Raw genomic sequence first — 21,583 nt, forward strand, 5'->3', positions numbered from 1 at the left:
CTATTCATGTATTTGTCTTTTAAATGTTGCAATTCTACTCACCTCTACCACTTCCTCTGGCAGTTCATTCCACAGGAGAAAGTGAGGATTGCAGATGCTGGAGACCAGAGTCAAAAAATGTGGCGCGGGAAAAGCACAGCAGGTCAGGCAGCATCCGAGGAGCAGGGGAGTCGACATTTCAGGCACAAGCTCTTCATGAGTTCATTCCAAACACACACTATCCTCTGTGTGAAAATGTTGCCCCTTGGGTCCAGTTTAAATCTTTCCCCTCTCACAATAAACCTGTGCCGTCGAGCTTTGGACTTCGATATCCTGGGGAAAGTACATTGATAAGATAACCTTATCTATGTCTCTCATGATTTTATGAATCATTATAAGGTCACCCCCTCAGCCTCCTACGCTCCAGGGAAAAAAAGTCTCACTCTATCCAACCTGTCCTGACAACTCAAACCTTCTAGAGTCCCTTCAGTGTGGAAACAGGCCCTTCGATCCAACAAGTCCACACTGACCTTCCAAAGAGTAACCCTCCCAGATCCATTCCCTTACCTTATTACTCTACATTTACCCTGACTAATGCAATAAACCTACACATCCCTGAATGCTATGGACAATTTAGCATAGCCAATTCACCATCTATCCATCTTTGGACTGTGGGAGGATACTGGAGCAAACCCACACAGACACGGGGAGAATGTGCAAACTCCACACAGGCAGTTGCCCGAGGCTGGAATTGACCTCAGGTCCCTGGTGCTGTGAGGCAGCAATGTTGACCACTGAGCCACTATGCACAGCCAAAGTTTTGGTTCCAGGCCACTATAGTTCCAGCAAGATGTGATGAATGGTGTCCTGCAGGAATCTTTATTGGGACAAGCTCCACTTTTGACCAGTAAAGGAAGAACTTGGAGGTAAGGTAGAGGTTATATAATGGACTGATAATCATTCCATCAAGACAAATGAAGTGAGAGCCCAGTGCATTGGAAAGGGTGTCGCTCTGGTGATCCAAGTAGTAAGTGTTAAGTGAAATCCACTCACCTCAGCTGAAGCAAGTCTAAAGCTTGCACTAGTAACATTGAGCAAGCCTATAGAGATTCTTTGGATTTCACAATCGACAAAACAATTGACTGTTGAGCAGATCCTTGAAGATCACAAAGGTGTTATTGTGGGTTTTGGATGTCTACCTGGTGAATAACTTGTCAAAGTAGGTGTGAATGTGGGACCAATACAGCATCTGCTGAGCACATTCTGACTGGAATTCAGACTGAAAGACAAGATAGAAGAGCTGGAAAAGAAAGGAGGAACCAATTAACTATTATTCTGACAAGCTGAATGTCAATGACTCATGGAATACAGAGAGAACTAGCCGTTTGGATACAGAACTGGCTCAAAGGTAGAAGACAGAGGGTGGTGGTGGAGGCTTGTTTTTCAGACTAGAGGCCTGTGACCAGTGGAGTGTCACAAGGATTGGTGCTGGGTCCACTTCTTTTCATCATTTATATAAATGACTTGGATGTGAGCATAAGAGGTATGGTTAATAAGTTTGCAGATGCCACCAAAATTGGAGGTGTAGTGGACAGCGAAGAGGGTTACCTCAGATTACAACAGAATCTTGATCTGATGGGCCAATGGGCTGAGAAGTGGCAGATGGAGTTTAATTCAGATAAATGCGAGGTGCTGCATTTTGGGAAAGCAAATCTTAGCAGGACTTATTCACTTAATGGTAATGTCCTAGGGAGTGTTGCTGAACCTTGGAGTGCAGGTTCATAGCTCCTTGAAGGTGGAGTCGCAGGTAGATAGGATAGTGAAGAAGGTGTTTGGTATGCTTTCCTTTATTGGTCAGAGTATTGGGTCCAGGAGTTGGGAGGTCATGTTGCGGCTGTACAGGATATTGGTTAGGCCACTGTTGGAATATTGTATGCAATTCTGGTCTCCTTCCTATCGGAAAGATGTTGTGAAACTTGAAAGAGTTCAGAAAAAATTTACAAGGATGTTGCCAGGGTTGGAGGATTTGAGCTATAGGTTTAGGGTGAGAGGGGAAAGATATAAAAGAGACCTAAGGGGCAACTTTTTCACACAGAGGGTGGTATGTGTCTGGAATGAGGTGCCAGAGGAAGTGGTGGAGGCTGGTATAATTGCAACACGTAAAAGGTATTTGGATGGGTATGTGAATAGGAAGGGTTGAGGGGTATGGGCCGTGTATTGGCAGGTGGGACTAGATTGGGTTGGGATATCTGGTCGGCATGGACGGGTTGGACCGAAGGGTCTGTTTCTGTGCTGTACATCTCTATGACTCTATGATTACCAGTGAGCTTCCATATTACCTGAAAACACAGTTTTGATTTTGATGGTTTTCCTGACATTGTGATAAGTCATAATAGTCCAGAATTCATGAGGGAAGAATTAAACCACTTACATCATCATTTCCTCCACCCCACCCCAACTAATGGAAAGGTTACAGCAGAAATGAAGATTTCTAAAAGGATCATGAAGAAAACCTGCAAATCCAGTATAGACTTGCACAAGACATTTCTCGTGAGGAGAAACATACTAACTGAAGTCAAAAAATCACACACCAGATTATAGTCTCACAGGTTTATTTGGAAGCTTTCAGAGCACTGCTCCTTCATCAGATAACTGTGCAGCAGGACCATCAGACAGAATCTAGAGCAAAGATTACACTGTCATGCAACTTAAATGATATATTGAACAAACCCAGATTGCTAGGTAAAAACAAGGACTGCAGATGCTGGAAACCAGAGTCTAGATTAGAGTGGTGTTAGAAAAGCGCAGCAGGTCAGGCAGCATCCGAAGAATGAAGGACTCTTGCCCGGAACGTCAATTTTCCTGCTCCTCGGATGCTGCCTGACCTGCTGTGCTTTTCCAGCATCACTCTAATCTAAACCTAGACTGCTGTTAAGTCTTCCATCTTGTAGAATGGGTTGCAGGTTTTGGTTGATTAATATATAAATCCCAGAACTTCTTTTAAGTCACCTTCTCTCAAGAGTGAAGGAAGAGTATTCTGAAATAGTTTACACAGAGCCAGTGTAGATCAGCCAGCATAGGGTGAATGATTGAATAGCTATTGGCACAGGTGAGGATATGAGCAGGAGAAATGAGATTATTTTAAATTTATGGAAGGCACAATCTCCTAGGTTAGCGCAGAGTGATTTGGAAATAGTGTTGGAGGAAACAAAAGCAAAGATGATAGTATCACCAGTAGAAGTGCTGAGACAGCAATAGCAGACTGTTGTCACAGAAAGGGATGAGGTCAATATTGAGCATAAAGATAGTGTAGCAGGGACAAAACAGATAACTTCAGTCTTCCCAAATTATTAATTGGAAGAAATTTCTGATTGTCTAGCCCTGGAAGCCAGATAAGCAGTCTGATAATCTAGATATAACAGAGATGTAGAGAGTGCAGTGAGGAAGAGCAGGTATTGAGAGTGTACAAATGGAAACTGACAATGTGTTTTCAGATGACATCATTTAGTGGCATCACATAGACGGAAACTCACAGGGATCCAAGTGCAGATCCTTGGAAACACCAGAGGTATTGGTAACAGAGCAGGGAGAGAAAGCATTTTGACTGATTGTCTAGCTCCAATTAGATAGATAAGAATGAGAACAGGAAATTGACTCCTACCCTCAAAGGAGGTTGGTGTGACCAATTCTGACAAAGAATGCAGACACTTCGAGAAGGACCAAGAGAGACAGTTTACGTTTGTCACTTCACACAGGATGCCATTTGTTACTTTGATAAAAGACATGGGCCAGGGAAAGTCAGTGCTTGAGCTCCCCAAAACCTGAGCACAGTGACCCTAGCTCTGGCCCCAGCACAGGGAACCCAGCTCTCACCCCAGCTCTGGCCCCAGCACCGTGACCCCAACTCTGACTTTAGCACAGTGTCCCCAGCACAGTGTCCCCAACTCTGATGCCAGCACAGTAACCCCAGCTCTGACCCCAGCACAGTAACCCTAGTTCTGACCCCTGTGCTGACCCCAGTACAGGGACCCCAGCCCTGATCCCAGCACAGGGAACCCAGTTGTGACCCCAGCACTGTGACCACAGCACAATGACCTGGACTCCCCAGTGCAACTTGTACTTCAATTAACTGGAGCGCTGTGGCAATTCCAGCTTGCTACTGCTTTGTCTGGGGAAAGAATACCATAAGCACCAAAGCACAAACAAAGCAAAATCTATAGTCTTATTCTTAAGCAACCAAGCATGCAGTGTCTGAAAATGAAGTGGTCCTCATTAATAACTAAATGAAGTGACACTCTCCAATTCTGCAGCTTGTTTCTGGCAGTGACAGGACCCAGTTATAGGCACAATCTTGTGGAGATTGGAGTTCTGCAAAACAAATGAGAGACCAATGGTGGTATGTCCAGGGCCCAGGTCAAACCATTTAGTTATCAGGCAATGGCCTTCCCCTGAACCACATTCCCAGGGGTGGAAGTCCTGCCAAGCAAGAGGCACAGGCTAAACAGAAGGTGGTAGCTCTTGTGCTCAGTAGCACTACAGAAGAGGCTACTGAAGGATGCTGGGGTCTCATTGCGGCTTCCTGTTTCCAATGTCCAGTCTGTCAGTCAGGCAATAAGGACTTTTGATCGAAGGAACCTCCCCCTGCCCATCCCGAAAGTGACAAGTATCTGCTCAGTTTCACCTGCCCTGCACAGAGCATGGTGACAGGCTCTCGTAAGGGATGAGATCCTTTCAAGTGGCCATTAAATGGCCATTGAGTTCCTTGATTGGTCACACAAGGAGGGTTAGTGAGATCGAGATTGGGCCTAACCCCCTCAGAACTGCATTCCAGTGGGAAAGAAGGAGAGAATCACAGATACACCACTCCTCAACAAGTGCCCTTCCTACTTCCAAACTGGTACCAGCCAGAGCCAGGTGGTTGAACCTATATAGTGCTGTGGTGCTGGTCAAGGGTGGGGGAGGTTGTGAGGTTAGGGAAGGAGGTGCTTTGTGGGGGGTGGTAAGTGCGATTGAAGGTGGCTTGGGGAGGGGTGATACCTGGGCTGGGTATTTGGGGACTGGGTTAGGGGGACATGTGGAGAGTAGTTTAGGTGGGTATATGGGTGCGAGGAGGGGGATGGTTTGATTGGGTATTGTGGGGAGGGGTTTGCGTCGGTATTGTGGGTGCGAGGAGGGGAATAGTTTAGTTGGGTATTGTGGGGAGGGGTTTGCGTCAGTATTGTGGGTGTGAGGAGGGGAATGGTTTGGTTGGGTATTGTGGGGAGGGGTTTGCGTCAGTATTGTGGGTGTGAGGAGGGGGATGGTTTGGTTGGGTAATGTGGAGAGTGGTTTGGATGGGTATTGTGGGTGTGAGGAGGGGGATGGTTTGGTTGGGTATTGTGGAGAGTGGTTTGGGTGGGTATTGTGGGTGTGAGGAGAGGGATGGTGTGGTTAGGTATTGTGGAGAGTGGTTTGGATGGGTATTGTGGGTTTGCGGAGGGAGGTGGTTTGGTTGTGTATTGTGGGGAGTGGTTTGGGTCGGTATTGTGGGAGTGAGGAGGGGGATGGTATGGTTGGGTATTGAGGAGAGTGGTTTGGGTGGGTATTGTGGGTGTGATGAGGGGGATGGTTTGGTTGGGTATTGTGGAGAGTGGTTTGGTTGGGTATTGTGGGTGTGAGGAGGGGGTTGGTTTGGTTGGGTATTGTGGGGAAGGGTTTGGGTATTGGGGTTGTGAGGAGGGAGATGGTTTGGTTGGGTATGTGGAGAGTGGTTTGGGTCGGTATTGTGGGTATGAGGAGGGTGTTGGTGTGGTTAGGTATTGTGGAGAGTGGTTTTGGTGGGTATTGTGGGTGTGAGGAGTGGGATGGTTTGGTTGGGTATTGTGGAGAGTGGTTTGGTACAGTATTGTTGGTGTGAGGAGGGGGTTGGTTTGTTTGGGTATTGTCGGGAAGGGTTTGGGTCAGTATTGTGGGTGTGAGGAGGGGGATGGTTTGGTTGGGTATTGTGGAGAGTGGTTTGGCTTGGCATTGTGTGTCTGAGGAGGGGGATGGTTTGGTTGGGTGCTGTGGAGAGTGGATTGCGTGGGTAATCTGGGCGTGAGGGGGGGAATTGTTTGGTTGGGTATTGTGGGGAGGGGTTTGGGGCAGTATTGTAGGTGTGAGGAGGGGGGATGATTTGGTTAGGTATTGTGGAGAGTGGTTTGACTGGGAATTGTGGGAGTGAATAGGGGAATGGTTTGGTTGGGTATTGTGGAGAGTGGTTTGGGTGGATGTGTGGGTACAAGGAGGGGGATGGTTAAGTTGGGTATTGTGGGAAGCGGTTTGGTTGGGTTTTGTGGGTGTGAGGAGGGGGATGGTTTGGGTCAGTATTGTGGGTGTGAGTAGGGGGATTTTTTGGTTGGGTATTTGGAGAGTGGTTTGGGTGGGTGTTGTGGGTGTGAGGAGGGAGATGGTTTGGTTGGGTATTGTGAAGAGTGGTTTGGTGGAGTATTGTGGATGTGATGGTTTGGTTGGGTTTTGTGTAGAGTGGTTTGGATCAGTATTGTGTGTGTGAGGACGGGGATTGTTCGGTTGGGAGTTGTGGGGATTGGTTTGGGTCAGTATTGTGGGTGTGAGGCGGGGGATGGTTTGGTTGGGTATTGTGGAGAGTGGTTTGGGTTGGTATTGTGGGTGTGAGGACGTGTGTGGTTTGGTTGGGTATTGTGGAGAGTGGTTGGTGGGATATTGTGGATGTGAGGAGGGGGATGGTTTGATTGGGGATTGTGGAGAGTGGTTTGGGTGGGTATTGTGGGTGTGAGGAGAGGGATGGTTTGGTTGGGTATAGTGGGGAAGGGTTTGTGTCGGTATTGTGCGTGTGAGGAAGGGGGATGGTTTGGTTGGGTATGGTGGGGAGGGGTTTGGGTCAGTATTGTGGGTTTGGGTCAGTATTGTGGGTGTGAGGAGGGGGATGGTTTGGTTGGGTATTGTGGGAGTGAGGAAGGGTATGGTTTGGTTGGGTATTGTTGGGAGGTGTTTGGGTCAGTATTGTGGGTGTGAGGAGGGGGATTGTTTTGGTTGGGTATTGTGGGGAAGGGTTTGGTTGGGTACTGTGCGTGTAAGGAGAGGGATGGTTTGGTTGGGTATTTGAGAGAGACGTTTGGGTGGGTATTGTGGGTGTGAGGAGGGGGATGGTTTGGTTGGGTATTGTGGAGAGTAGTTTGGGTCAGTATTGTGGGTGTGAGGAGGGGGATGGTATGGTTGGGTATTGTGGGTGTGGGGAGGGGGATGGTTTGATTGTGTACTGTGGGTGTGAGGAGGGGGATGGTTTGGGTCAGTATTGTGGGTTTGAGGAGGGGGATTTTTTGGTTGGGTGTTTGGAGAGTGGTTTGGGTGTGAGGAGGAAGATGGTTTGGTTGGGTATTGTGAAGAGTGGTTTGGATCAGTATTGTGTGTGTGAGGACGTGTGTGGTTTGGATGGGTATTGTGGAGAGTGGTTGGTGGGATATTGTGGATGTCAGGAGGGGGATGGTTTGATTGGGGATTGTGGAGAGTGGTTTGGGTGGGTATTGTGGGTGTGAGGAGAGGGATGGTTTGGTTGGGTATAGTGGGGAAGGGTTTGTGTTGGTATTGTGTGTGTGAGGAAGGGGGATGGTTTGGTTGGGTATGGTGGGGAGGGGTTTGGGTCAATATTTTGGGTGTGAGGAGGGGGATGGTTTGGTTGGGTATTGTGGGAGTGAGGAAGGGGATGGTTTGGTTGGGTATTGTTGGGGGGTGTTTGGGTCAGTATTGTGGGTGTGAGGAGGGGGATTATTTTGGTTGGGTATTGTGGGGAAGGGTTTGGTTGGGTACTATGGGTGTGAGGGGAGGGATGGTTTGGTTGGGTATTTGAGAGAGATGTTTGGGTGGGTATTGTGGGTGTGAGGAGGGGGATGGTTTGGTTGGGTATTATGGAGAGTGGTTTGGGTCAGTATTGTGGGTGTGAGGAGGGGGATGGTTTGGTTGGGTTTTGTGGGGAAGAGTTTGTTTGATATTGTGGGTATGAGGAGGGGGATGGTTTGGTTGGCCATGTAGAGAGTGGTTTCGGACGGTGTTGTGGGTGTGAGGAGGGGGATAGTTTGGTTTGGTATTGTGGAGAGCGGCTTGGGTGGGTATCGTGGGTGTGAGGAGGGGATGGTTTGGTTGGGTATTGTGGAGAATGGTTTGTGTCAGTATTGTGGACGTAAGGAGGTGGATGGTTTGGATGGGTATTGTGGAGAGTGGTTTGGTTGGGTATTGTGGGTGTGAGGAGGAGGATGGTTTGGTTGGGTATTGTGGGGAATGTTTTGTGTGGGTGTTGTGAGTGTGAGGAGGGGTATGGTTTGGTTGGATATTGTGGAGAATGGTTTGTGTCAGTATTGTGGGCGTAAGGAGGTGGATGGTTTGGATGGGTATTGTGGAGAGTGGTTTAGTTGGGTATTGTGGGTGTGAGGAGGAGGATGGTTTGGTTGGGTAATTTGGAGAGTGGTTTGGGTCAGTATTGTAGGTGTGAGGAGGGTGATGGTTTGGCTGGGTATTGTGGGGAGGGACTTGGTTGGGAATTGCGGGTGTGAGGAGGGGAATGGTTTGTTTGGATATTGTGGGTGTGTGGAGCGGAATGGTTTGGTTGTGTATTATGGGGAGGGGTTTGGGTCTCTATTGTGGGTGTGAGGAGGGGGATGGTTTGGTTGGGTATTTTGGGGAGGGATTTGGGTCAGTATTGTGGGTGTGAGGACGGGGATGGTTTGGTTGGGTATTGTGGGGAAGGTTTTGGTTGGGTATTGTGGGTGTGAGGAGGGGGATGGTTTGGGTCACTGTTGTGGGTGTGAGGAGGGAGATGCTTTGGTTGGGTATTGTGGAGCGTGGTTTGGGTCGGTATTGTTGGTGTGAGGAGGGGAATGGTTTGGTTGGGTATTGTGGGGAGGGGTTTGCGTCAGTATTGTGGGTGTGAGGAGAAGGATGGTTTGGTTGGGTATTGTGGGGAGTGTTTTGGGTGGGTATGTGAGTTCGAGGATGGGGATGGTTTGCTGGAGTATTGTGGGGAGTGTTTTAGGTCGGTATTGTGGGTGTGAGGAGGGGGATGGTTTGATTGGGCATTGTGGGGAGCGGTTTATTTGGGTATTGTGGGTGTGAGGAGGGGGATGGTTTGTGTGGGTATTGCGGTGAGTGGTTTGGTTGGGTATTGTGGGTGTGAGACGGGGGATAGTTTGGATGGGTATTGTGGAGAATGGTTTAGGTCAGCATTGTGGGTGTGAGGAGGGGGATGGTTTGGTTGGTTATTGTGGGTCATGGTTTGGTTGGGTATTGTGGGTGTGAGGAGATGGATGGTTTGGTTTGGTATTGTGGAGAGTGGTTTGGTTGGGTATTGTGGGTGTGAGGAGGGGGATGGTTTGGTTGGGTATTTTGGGGAGGGATTTGGGTCAGTATTGTGGGTGTGAGGACGGAGATGGTTTGGTTGGGTATTGTGGGTGTGAGGAGGAGGATGGTTTGTTTGGGTATTGTGGGGAAGGTTTTGGTTGGGTATTGTGGGTGTGAGGAAGGAGATGGTTTGGTTGGGTACTGTGGAGAGTGGTTTGGGTGAGTATTGTGGGCCAGAGGAGGGTGATGGTTTGGTTGGGTATTGTGGAGAGTGGTTTGGGTGGGTATGTGGGTACAAGGAGGGGGATGGTTTGGTTGGGTATTGTGTGGAGCGGTTGGTTGGGTATTGTCAGAGTGAGGAGAGGGATGGTTTGGGTCAGTATTATGGGTGTAAGGAGCGGGATGGTTTGGTTGGGTATTTTTAGTCTGGTTTGGGTGGGTATTGTGGGTGTGAGGAGGGGAATGGTTTGGTTGGGTATTGTGGAGATTTGTTTGGGTGGGTATGTGGGTACGAGGAGGGGGATGATTTGATTGTGTATTCTGGGGAGCGATTTGGTTGGGTTTTGTGGGTGTGAGGAGGGGTATGGTTTTTATCACTGTTGTGGGTGTGAGGAGGGAGATGCTTTGGTTGGGAATTGTGGAGAGTGGTTTGGGTCGGTATTGTGGGTGTGAGGAGGGGAATGGTTTGGTTGGGTATTGTGGGGAGAGGTTTGCGTCAGTATTGTGGGTGTGAGGAGGAGGATGGTTTGGTTGGGTATTGTGGGGAGTGTTTTGGGTGGGTATGTGAATTCGAGGAGGGGGATGGTTTGCTGGAGTATTGTGGGCATTATGGAGAGTGGTTTGGGTTGGTTTTGTGGGTGTGAGGAGTGGGATGGTTTGGTTAGTTATTGTGAAGAGTGGTTTGGGTCAGTATTGTGGGTGTGAGGAGGGGGATGGTTTGGTTGGATGTTGTGTAGTGGGGTTTGTTTGGGTATGTGTGTGTGAGGAGGGGGATGGTTTGGTTGGGTATTGTGTGGAGGGGTTTGGGTCAGTATTGTGTATGTGAGGAGGGGGATGGTTTGGTTGGGTATTCTCGAGCGTATTTTGGGTCAGTATTGTGTGTGTGAGGAGGGGGGATGTTTTGGTTGGGTATTGTGGAGAGTGGTTTGGTTGGGTATTGTGGGTGTGAGGAGGGTGATGGTTTGGTTCGGTATTGTGGTGAGTGGTTTGGTTGGGTATTGTGTGTGTGAGGATGGTGATGGTTTGGTTGGGTATTGTGGGGAGGGGTTTGGGTTGGTATTGTGGGTGTGAGGAGGGGGATGGTTTGGTTGGGTATTGTGGAGAGTGGTTTGGGTCAGTATTATGGGTGTGAGGAGGGGGATGGTTTGGTTGGGTATTGTGGAGAGTGGTTTGGTTGGGTATTGTGGGTGTGAGGAGGGTGATGGTTTGGTTCGGTATTGTGGTGAGTGGTTTGGTTGGGTATTGTGTGTGTGAGGATGGTGATGGTTTGGTTGGGTATTGTGGGGAGGGGTTTGGGTTGGTATTGTGGGTGTGAGGAAGTGGATGGTTAGGTTGGGTATTGAGGAGAGTGGTTTGGGTGGGTACTGTGGGTGTGAGGAGGGTGATGGTTTGGTTGGGTATTGTGGGGAAGGGTTTGTGTCGATGTTGTGGGTGTGAGGAACGGGATGGTTTGGTTGGGTATTGTGGGTGTGAGGAGGGGGATAGTTTGGTTGGGTATTGGGAGGGGTTTGTGTGGGTATTGTGGGTGTTTGGAGGGATTGTTTGGTTGGGTATTGTGGAAAGTGGTTTTAGTCTTTATTGCTGGTGTGAGGAAGGGTTGGTTTGGTTGTGTTATGGGTGTGAGGAGGGGGATGGTTTGGCTGGGTATTGTGGAGAGTGGTTTGGGTCGGTACTGTGGGTTTGAGGAGGGGGATGCTTTGGTTGGGTATTGTGGAGAGCGGTTTGGGTCAGTATTGTGGGTGTGAGGAGGGGGATGGTTTGGTTGGGTATTGTGGGTGTGTGGAGGGAGATGGTTTGGTTGGGTATTGTGGGGTGGGTTTTGGGTGGGTAATGTGGGTGTGAGGAGGGGGATGGTTTGGTTGTTAATGTGGAGAGTGGTTTGGGTGGGTATTGTGGGTTTGAGGAGGGGGATGGTCTTTATTGCGGGTGTGAGGAGGGGGATGGTTTGGTTGGGTATTGTGGGTGTGAGGATGGGGATGGTTTGGCTGGGTATTGTGGAGAGTGGTTTGGGTCGGTACTGTGGGTGTGAGGAGGGGGATGGTTTGGTTGGGTATTGTGGGTGTGAGGATGGGGATGGTTTGGTTGGGTATTGTGGGTGTGTGGAGGAAGATGGTTTGGTTGGGTATTGTGGGGTGGGTTTTGGGTGGGTAATGTGGGTGTGAGGAGGGGGATGGTTTGGTTGTTAATGTGGAGAGTGGTTTGGGTGGGTATTGTGGGTTTGAGGAGGGGGATGGTCTTTATTGCGGGTGTGAGGAGGGGGATGGTTTGGTTGGGTATTGTGGGTGTGAGGAGGGGGGTGGTTTGGTTGGGTATTGTGGGTGTGAGGAGGGGGATGGTTTGATTGGGTATTGTGTGGTGGGTTTTGGGTGGGTAATGTGGGTGCGTGGAGGGGGATGGTTTGGTTGTTAATGTGGAGAGTGGTTTGGGTGGGTATTGTGGGTGTGAGGCGGGGTTGGTTTGGTTGGGTACTGTGGAGAGGAGTTTTGGTCAGTATTGTGGGTGTCAGGAGGGCGATGGTTTGGTTGGGTACTGTGGAGAGAGGTTTGGTTCAGTATTGTGGGTGAGAGGAGGGGTTGGTTTGTTTGGGTATCGTGGAGAGTGGTTTGGGTGGGTATTGTGGGTGTGAGGCGGGGTTGGTTTGGTTGGGTACTGTGGAGAGGGGTTTTGGTCAGTATTGTGGGTGTGAGGAGTGCGATGGTTTGGTTGGGTACTGTGGAGAGTGGTTTGGTTCAGTATTGTGGGTGAGAGGAGGGGTTGGTTTGTTTGGGTATCGTGGAGAGTGGTTTGGGTGGGTATTGTGTGTGTGAGGCGGGGTTGGTTTGGTTGGGTACTGTGGAGAGGGTATTTTGGTCAGTATTGTGGGTGTGAGGAGGGCGATGGTTTGGTTGGGTATTGCGTCGAGTGGTTTGGGTGGGTATTGTTGGGTGGCTTGGGTGGACGTTTGTGGGCTGGCTTGGGTGAATGTTGAGTGTGGCGAGGGGCAACGGTGGCTAATTGTCGGAAGTGGCGGTTCGGGTGGAGGTGACCGCCTGTGTGCTTGGGGTGAGCACGTGGTGCGCGCGCACTCTGGCTGAAATTGACACATGAAATTGACACAGTGGCGGCGTGCTGCGCCTGCGCCGAGCTGTCGGCAGGGACTCGCTGGCTTCTTCTGGGTTTCTCCGGATCAGCTGCAAAACAGGCGGAAACAGGGAGAGAGAGAGAGAGAGAGAGGAGGAGGAGGAGAGAGAGGGAGAGCAGCGGAACGCTGGGCAAGCGGAGGCGCACGGCCGGGGCTCAGCTGGTGATTCTGTGTTGCGGGCGGAAGATCGGGGCAAGGTAGATCCTTTTTTTTCGTGAGAAAACCCTTTGTTAAAACTCCGTCTCATTGCAATGGAGGGCCGTCGGTATAAATATTCCTTTTTTTTAAAATCGGAGGGGAATAGTGTCCATTCACAACTGATGATTCACGAACGGAATGTCCCTTAAGGGGGGAGGAGTGGGGGGGGGGGGGGTGGTTGTGGATGTCTGGGACCTGGGGGCTTTTGATGCCCCGGCTGGGATGCTGACCTGTCTGTCACCGCGATCCTTTCCCCGTTTTTAATATCATTAATGAAGTGCTCTTCGGCGACGGACTGTGTTTGTCTCCAGAGAAACCAAGTTGTTGTTGTTGCAGCACACACGGATAGAGTATTGCTTTGTCCACCGTCAGTACGTGGCAACACACCGCTCGGTTGGCAGAGACTGTCTCCGCTGCTGTTCGACAGATTTGAAGGGGAAAGTGAAGGATTGTTGTTTTTTTAAATGTTATCGCTAAAAATCGACGATGATGCCCTGGCTCTCCATGTATCATTTCGCTCGGTTTTTATATCAGCACTTTTGAAAAACCATTATCCCCCCACTGGGTCTATTTGATATCCTGTTTGGTAACAACTTACTTGCAAACAAGATTTCTCTTTTTGGTCCGAACACCGAGTTTCTCAGACCCGCTACACTTAATTTATTTATACAAAAAAATTCTATCTGGGAGCGTTTCAGCCGTAAGGGGTTTGGTTCCTTTTCAAAGCAGTTGAACTATTGTGAGCAAAGACTTTCCATGTTCCAGACTTGGGTTTGCACACCTGCTTTGTGAGGGGTGCCGTTTTGTTTTGAATTCGTTTCAGCATCTGGGCTAAAGTTCGCCGCGTTGGCCCAGGACTATTCCCGGGAGCTCGCCCATTCGGCCCGTTTGATCCATGCTGGCGCTATCACGTTCCACAGCAGCCTCCCCCCCTCCCCCCTCATTTTCATCAGTTACCCCGTCTCATTAGCGCATTTAACATGTAGCGAACGCTGTGGAGTCAGTGTCAGAGGCAAATAGCACTCAGGCTATTCCTGGGGTCAGGTTTCATCAGGCTGTTTACATGTGGAACTGTGACGGCTGGAAGAATATTTTCAAAACCTGGGGATGTTACTTTATCATTAAGTCGTCATTCTGCCAGTGCACGGGAGGTTTCACTGCTCTCGGATGAAAGTGGTCAAACTTAGCAGTCCCCATCCCTCCCTGTCACTCTGAGGAGAACTTTAGAACTGCAATGAAAGTACTTAAGTATTTGTGTGATGAACGTGAGATAGTCACAGACTGGTGCGGAATGTCGCGCCAACACCTCACTGGTGAGAGGGGGAATCCTTTTGTGAAATATTTACTTTTCATCATGCAAAGATTTTCAGAGGAGTGTGTGGAGCTTATGCGTCCCAGACAGTGCTTGGGGTTTCCCCGCCCCTGAAAGGAGGGACATTGGGGACTAAAGCAAACTAATGTGCAGCGACGGCAAGGTGCTGTCTTCAGAGCTGCCCATGGATCATGTGCTCCCACGTTTGCAGCATCTCCAAACCCTGCAGGGAGGCGGGCCTCCCGTTTAAAACCCCATCCCTTCAGATTGCCGAACCCACTGGCTGGCCATTCGCTAACCACAACAGAACTGCTCACAGTCTCCTCGCCCGCCAGCTTTCTAGGTACCGCCGTCCTTTTATAACGCGCTGCAAGGCAGGTAACGAATCAGGACTCAGTTTCCACAGCGCGGACTTTTAAACCGCGTGTTGGCTGTAACGCGATTACATGGCCAGCGCTTTCAGGGCTGTTTCTAAAGCGCGGTTTTTCTATAATGTGGGGTCGGGGAAAGTGAGGACCGCAGATGCTGGAGAGTCAGAGTCAGTAAGTGTGGGGCTGGAAAAGCACAGCAGGTCAGGCAGCATCCGAGGAGCAGGAGGATCGACATTTCGGGCATAAACCCTGATGTGCATTCTCCTGCTCCTCGGACGCTGTCTGAGCTACTGTGCTTCCCCAGCACCACACATTTTGGCGATAATGTGGGGTTGCAAAAGGGCAACCGTCCAATTACAGAAGAAACGACTTATAGGTGGAACTCTAACCATCATCTCTGTGCATTGTTATTTGTGTTTTCTGGAGAACAGAACCGCAGAATTGTTCAAATGCAGAAGGAGACCATTCGGCCCAACGTGTCCGCACTCGCTCCATGAGCATTTTGGCTCAGTGCCAATTTCCAGCCGTTTCCCTTTCCCTGTACCCCTGTCCTTTCTTTCTATTTAAATAATCATCCTTGGATGCTCCCACCACTCTTCCACCACAGCATTTTCTCATCTCACACTTGCTTCTTTTGCAAACTGTTTTAATAGGGTGCTCGCTACGTTCCCATCTGTTTACAAGTGGGAACAGTTACTCCCTATCCACTCTGTTCCAGACCCTTCATGATTTTGAAAACTTCTGCCAAATCTCTTGTCCTTCCCTTCTCCAAGGAACGCAGTTCCTCGTTCTCCAATCCCTTGTAAGAGAAATGTCTTTTCCCTGGAGCAGTACGTCTCATTGACCTGTCTTCCTTTCACCTGTGTGTTGGTAAATCATGGAACCTCTGTCAGATGAGCACCTGAAATCTTCTCCTGTGGTTTCCGCCATTTCATAGTTCTACAATTTTAATGAATACTCGGGAACAACTTGCAGTAAAACAGGTTTTTTTTTCTCTTTTGAAAATGTCTTTACCGCCACCATACCGCCTAACAGCGGTAGTGCATATATTTTCCCCAACACCCATGATGTGTGTGTGTGTGCAGGTGTGAGACACAGTGAAAGACAGCAGGTGTACAAATCTTTATTCACCTTCCACCACTAGGAAGGAAGGTAACACCAGGGTGGCCAGTGACAAGCAGTGCCCTTCTCAGAGGGAAATGCTGTGAGATCAAACAGTGAAGGGGAGGGCAGGCATCAAATCAAAGTAGAGTTGGGGGGGGGGGGGGAAATAATACACTCCACTCCCTGCGGGTACCCACCTTTCCCTGAAAATCTCAAAGGTGTTGGTGGACACCGTGTGCTCCTTCTCCAAGGACACCCGGGCTCTGACATACCTGCGGAAGAGGGGCAGGCAATCAGCCATAACGACCCCCTCCACGGCCCACTGCCTGGATCTATTTATGGCCAGTTTGACCAGGCCCAGGAGCAAACCCGCGAGGAGGTCCTCTGACCTACCCTCCCTGCTCTGCGCTGAGTGCCCAAAGATCAGGAGTGTGGGACTGAAGTGTAAACAAAAACAAAGAAGAAGGTTTTCAAGGAAATAAAAAAGGGAGAACAGTTGGTTTTTACGAGTCACTGGATTAGATGTTAGTGCACAAATGTTTTTGATATATAAATGAGAATTATTATTTTAATGTGGGCATTAAATGATTAGGGGATTGGAATGCACTGCCAGAAGAGGTGGTGGAAGCTGGCACATTGGTGACATTTAAGAGGTTTTTGGATGGTGACATGAACAGGGAGGGATTAGGGAGATATGGACCGGATTAGGGCAGAAGGTTTGCTTTTCAGTTGAGTTAGGGTGTGATGATCGGCACAGGCTTGGAGCACCAAAGGGCCTGTTCTTTTGCAGCACATCTCTTTTGACCTTTTGTTTGCTGTTCTAAAATAGTTTGTAATGAAACCTAATGTCATAGAAAATTGAAAATGTTTGCATTCGTTTACAGCAAAGCCAGTCATTTCCAGGCAGTTCTGAGGCAATTTCCAATCCCCTTTCTGAAGATTGCTTTTGAACCTGTTTTCACTGCCTTTACAGCTAGCTACACCATAACAACTCACCAAACAATAGTCAAACCTTTTCCTAGGTAACTATCAACTTAACGAAAGTGGTACACTCTTGATTTCTCTGATGTTAAGGGCTTTTCTTGTGGAGACTTTCAGATACAGGGGAATTGAAAATTGTGTTGCTGGAAAAGCGCAGCAGGTCAGGCAGCATCCAAGGAGCAGGAGAATCGGCATTTCGGGCATAAGCCCTTCTTCAGGAATCAGGCTTATGCCCGAAACGTCGATTCTCCTGCTCCTTGGATGCTGCCTGATCTGCTGTGCTTTTCCAGCAACACATTTTCAGCTCTGATCTCCAGCATCTGCACTCCTCACTTTCTCCTCGATGCAGGGGAATTGCCTGTTTACGATCTTCAATTTCTGGACAATTCCCCATGGAGTCTGCTGCACCTATGATTCACTGGGTTTCAGTCTTCAATTCCAGTCTGTACAGCACCAATAAAACAAAGAACTTTAGAGATCTGAAACAAAAAGCAGAAATTTAAGATTATTTGCAAAAGAGCCCAAGGAAATATTGTTTTGCAAGTTGTTATGATGTGGAATGCACTGGCTGAAAGCGGATCGTATAGCAACCTTCAGAAAAGGAACTGGACCAATCCTTGCATCGCTATGACATAGGAGTGGGGAAAAAGGATGAGTGAGTATTCCAAAGTGCCAGCAAAGATACAATGAGCCATAGAGTCACAGAGCCATAGAGACATACAACATGGAAATAGACCCTCCAGTTCAACTAGTCCATGCTGACCAGGTATCTTAAATAAATCTAGTCCCATTTGCCAGCATTTGACCCATATCCCTCTAAACCCTTCCTTTTCATATACCCATCCAGATGCCTTTTGAATGTTGTAATTATACCAGCCTCCACCACTTCCTTTGGCAGCTCCTTTGGTACATGCACCTATCTTCTAGAACACAGAATGTTACAGCGCAGTACAGGCTCTTCGGCCCTCGATGTTGTGCTGACCTGTGAAATTATTCTGATGCCCATCTAACCAACACCGTTCCATTATTATCCAGATGTTTGTCGAATGCCCATTTAAATGCCCTTAACGTCGGTGAGACTACTACTGTTGCAGGCAGGCCGTTCCATGCCCCAACTACTCTCTGAGTGAAGAAACTACCCTGATATCTGTCCTAAATCTATAACCCCTCAATTTAAAGCTATGCCCCCTCACATTAGCTTTCACCATCCAAGGAAAAAGGCTCTCCCTGTCCACCCTGTCTAACCCTCTGATTATCTTATATGTCTCGATTAAGTCACCTCTCAACCTTCTTCTCTCCAATGAAAACAGCCTCAGTTCCCTCAGCCTTTCCTCACAAGATCTCCCTTCCATACCAGGCAACATCATAGTAAATCTCCTGTGAACTCTTTCTAAAGTGTCCACATCCTTCCTATAATGCGGTGACCAGAACTGCATGAAATACTCCAAGTGTGGCCTTACCAATGTCTTGTACAGCTGAAACATGACCTCATGGCTCCGAAACTCAATCCGTCTACCAATAAACACCAACGCACCATATGCCTTCTTAACAACCATATCAACCTGGGTAGCAACTTTCTGGGGTTTATGCACCTGGACACTAAGATCTCTCTCTTTATCTACACTGCCAAGAATTTTACCTTTAACCCAGTACTCTGCATTCCTGTTACTCCTTCTGAAGTGAACAACCTCACACTTTTCCACATTAAACTCCATTTGCCTCTTCTCAACTCAGCTCTGCATCTTATCTATGTCCCTCTGTAACCCACAACATCCTTCGGCACCGTCCACAACTCTGCCTACCTTAGTGTCATCTGCAAACTTACTAACCCATCCTTCAACGCCCACCTCTAGATCATTTATAAAAATGACAAACAGCAGAGGCCCCAAAACAGATCCTTGCAGCACACCACTGCTAACTGAGCTCCAGGATGAACATTTCCCATCAATTACCACCCTCTGTCTTTTTTCAGCTAGCCAATTTCTGATCCAAACCGCTAAATCACCTTCAATCTCGAAACTCCGTATTTTGTGCAATAGCCTACCACGTGGAACCTCATTAAACGCCTTACTGAAATCCATATACACCACATCAACTGCTTTACCTTCATCCACCTGTTTTGTCACCTTCTTGAAGAAAGGGAATAGGGATAACCCTGGGAATTACAGGCCAGTTAGTCTTACTTCAGTGGTAGGCAAAGTAATGGAAAGGGTACTGAGGGATAGGATTTATGAGTATCTGGAAAGACACTGCTTGATTAGGGACAGCCAACACGGATTTGTGAGGGGTAGGTCTTGCCTTACAAATCTTATTGAATTCTTTGAGGAGGTGACCAAGCATGTGGATGAGGGTAGAGCAGTGGATGTAGTGTACATGGATTTTAGTAAGGCATTTGATAAGGTTCCCCATGGTAGGCTTATGCGGAAAGTCAGGAAGCATGGGATAGTGGGAAATTTGGCCAGTTGGATAGAGAACTGGCTGACCGGTCGAAGTCAGAGAGTGGTGGTAGATGGTAAATATTCAGCCTGGAGCCAGTTACAAGTGGAGTTCCGCAGGGATCAGTTCTGGGTCCTCTGCTGTTTGTAATTTTTATTAATGACTTGGATGAGGGAGTCGAAGGGTGGGTCAGTAAATTTGCAGACGATATGAAGATTGGTGGAGTTGTGGATAGTGAGGAGGGCTGTTGTCGGCTGCAAAGGGACTTAGATATGATGCAGAGCTGGGCTGAGGAGTGGCAGATGGAGTTCAACCCCGTCAAGTGTGAGGTTGTCCATTTTGGAAGGGCAAATAAGAATGCGGAATACAGGGTTAACGGTAGGGTTCTTAGTAAGGTGGAGGAACAGAGGGATCTTGGGATCTATGTTCATAGCTCTTTGAAAGTTGCCACTCAGGTGGATAGAGCTTGTAAGAAGGCCTATGGTGTATTAGCATTCATTAGCAGAGGGATTGAATTCAAGAGTCGTGATGTGATGTTGCAGCTGTACAGGACCTTGGGTAGGCCACATTTGGAGTACTGTGTGCAGTTCATTTAGGAAAGCTGTGGAAGCTTTGGACAGGGTGCAGAGGAGATTTACCAGGATGTTGCCTGGAATGGAGAATAGATCGTACGAGGATAGGTTGAGAATGCTAGGCCTTTTCTCATTGGAACGGCGAAGGATGAGGGGTGACTTGATAGAGGCTTATAAGATGATCAGGGGAATAGATAGAGTAGACAGTCAGAGACTTTTTCCCCAGGTACAACAGAGTGTTACAAGGGGACATAAATTTAAGGTGAAGGGTGGAAGGTATAAGGGAGATGTCAGGGGTAGGTTCTTTACCCAGAGAGTGGTGGGGGCATGGAATGCGCTGCCTGTGGGAGTGGCAGAGTCAGAATCTTTGGTGACCTTTAAGCGGCAATTGGATAGGTACATGGATAGGTGCTTAAGCTAGGACAAATGTTCGCCACAACATCGTGGGCCGAAGGGCCTATTCTGTGCTGTATTGTTCTATGTTCTATGTTCTAACTCAATAAGGTTCGGGAAGCACGACCTACCCTTCACAAAACCATATTGACTATCCTTAATCAAATTATTCCTCTCCAGGTAATTATAAATCCTATCTCTTCTAATCTTTTCCAACACTTTACACATAATCAAAATAAATCTCACTGCCCTATAATTATCAGGATTGTCCCGACTCCCCTTCTTAAACAAGGGAACAACATTTGCTATCCTCCAGTCTTCTGGCACTGCTCCTGTTGACAATGATGACATAAAGAGTGAAGCCAAAGGCTTTGCAATCTCCTCACTGGCTTCCCAGAGAAGATGACGATAAATCCCATCTGGCCCAGAGGTCTTATCTATTTTCAGATCTTCCAAAATTGCTAAAACCTTCTCTTTGTCAACCTCAATCCCATCTAATCTAGTAGCCTGTATCTCTGTATTCTCACTAACATTGTCCTTTTCCAATGTGAATACTGACAAAAAGTATTCATTAAGCGCTTCCCCATGTCCTCAGATTCCACATACAACTTTACACTATGATCTTTGATTTGCCCTAATCTTACTCGGAGGAGAAAGTGAGGTCTGCAGATGCTGGAAATCAGAGCTGAAAATGTGTTGCTGGAAAAGCGCAGCAGGTCAGGCAGCATCCAAGGAACAGGAGAATCGACGTTTCGGGCATAAGCCCTTCTTCAGGAAGGGCTTCCTGAAGCTTCCTGAAGAAGGGCTTATGCCCGAAACGTCGATTCTCCTGTTCCTTGGATGCTGCCTGACCTGCTGCGCTTTTCCAGCAACACATTTTTAGCTCTGATCTTACTCTAGTCATTCTTTTATTCCTGATATCCCATATAGAAGGCCTTAGGATTTTCCTTGATCCTATCCACCAAAAACTTCTCATGTCCCCTCCTGACTCTTCTTAGCCCTCTCTTCAGATCTTTTCTGGCTAACTTATAACTCTCAGGGCCCCTAACTGAGGCTTCATGCCTCATGCTTACATAGGCCTTCCTCTTCCTCTTGACAAGAGCTTCAACTTCTTTAGTAAACCATGGCTCCCTCTCTCAACAACTACCTCCCTAGCTGGTCCTTGAATAAGCTCCACATTTCAAGTGTGTCCATCCCCAACAGTTTCCTTCCCCATGCTATGTATCCTGAATCTTGCCTAATCACATCATAATTGCCTTTCCCCCAGTTATACCTCTTTTCATGTGGTACGTACCTATCCCTGCCCGTTGCTATTGTAAACACAGTGGGCGGCACGGTGGCACAGTGGTTAGCACTGCTGCCTCACAGCGCCAGAGACCCGGTTTCAATTCCTGCCTCAGGCAACTGACTGTGTGGAGTTTGCACATTCTCCCTGTGTCTGCGTGGGATTCCTCCGGGTGCTCTGGTTTCCTCCCACAGTTCAAAAATGTGCAGGGTAGGTGAATTGGCCTTGCTAAATTGCCTGTAGTGTTAGAGGTAAATGTAGGGGAATGGGTCTGGGTGGGTT

The 21,583-nt window shown here is 48.3% G+C and overlaps 1 protein-coding gene across 3 annotated transcripts in view; it reads left to right on the forward strand.

Moving 5' to 3' along the window:
• Window positions 1-12,718: 12,718 nt before the first annotated feature.
• smox (spermine oxidase) overlaps window positions 12,719-21,583 on the forward strand; it is a 43,517-nt gene continuing 34,652 nt past the window's right edge. Inside the window, exon 1 of one of the 3 annotated variants that reach the window (XM_087991506.1) lies at window positions 12,719-12,846. The gene's annotated coding sequence lies outside the window, so the exon portion shown is untranslated. Of the gene's footprint in view, window positions 12,847-14,460; window positions 14,538-21,583 lie in introns of those variants that run through there. The other 2 variants (XM_087991511.1, XM_087991515.1) reach the window with 2 other exon arrangements.

This window comes from Chiloscyllium plagiosum, unplaced genomic scaffold (assembly GCF_037043375.1).
Source record: "Chiloscyllium plagiosum isolate Xiang-an unplaced genomic scaffold, Cpla_swu_hap1 HiC_scaffold_1, whole genome shotgun sequence".
Lineage (NCBI taxonomy): Eukaryota > Metazoa > Chordata > Chondrichthyes > Orectolobiformes > Hemiscylliidae > Chiloscyllium > Chiloscyllium plagiosum.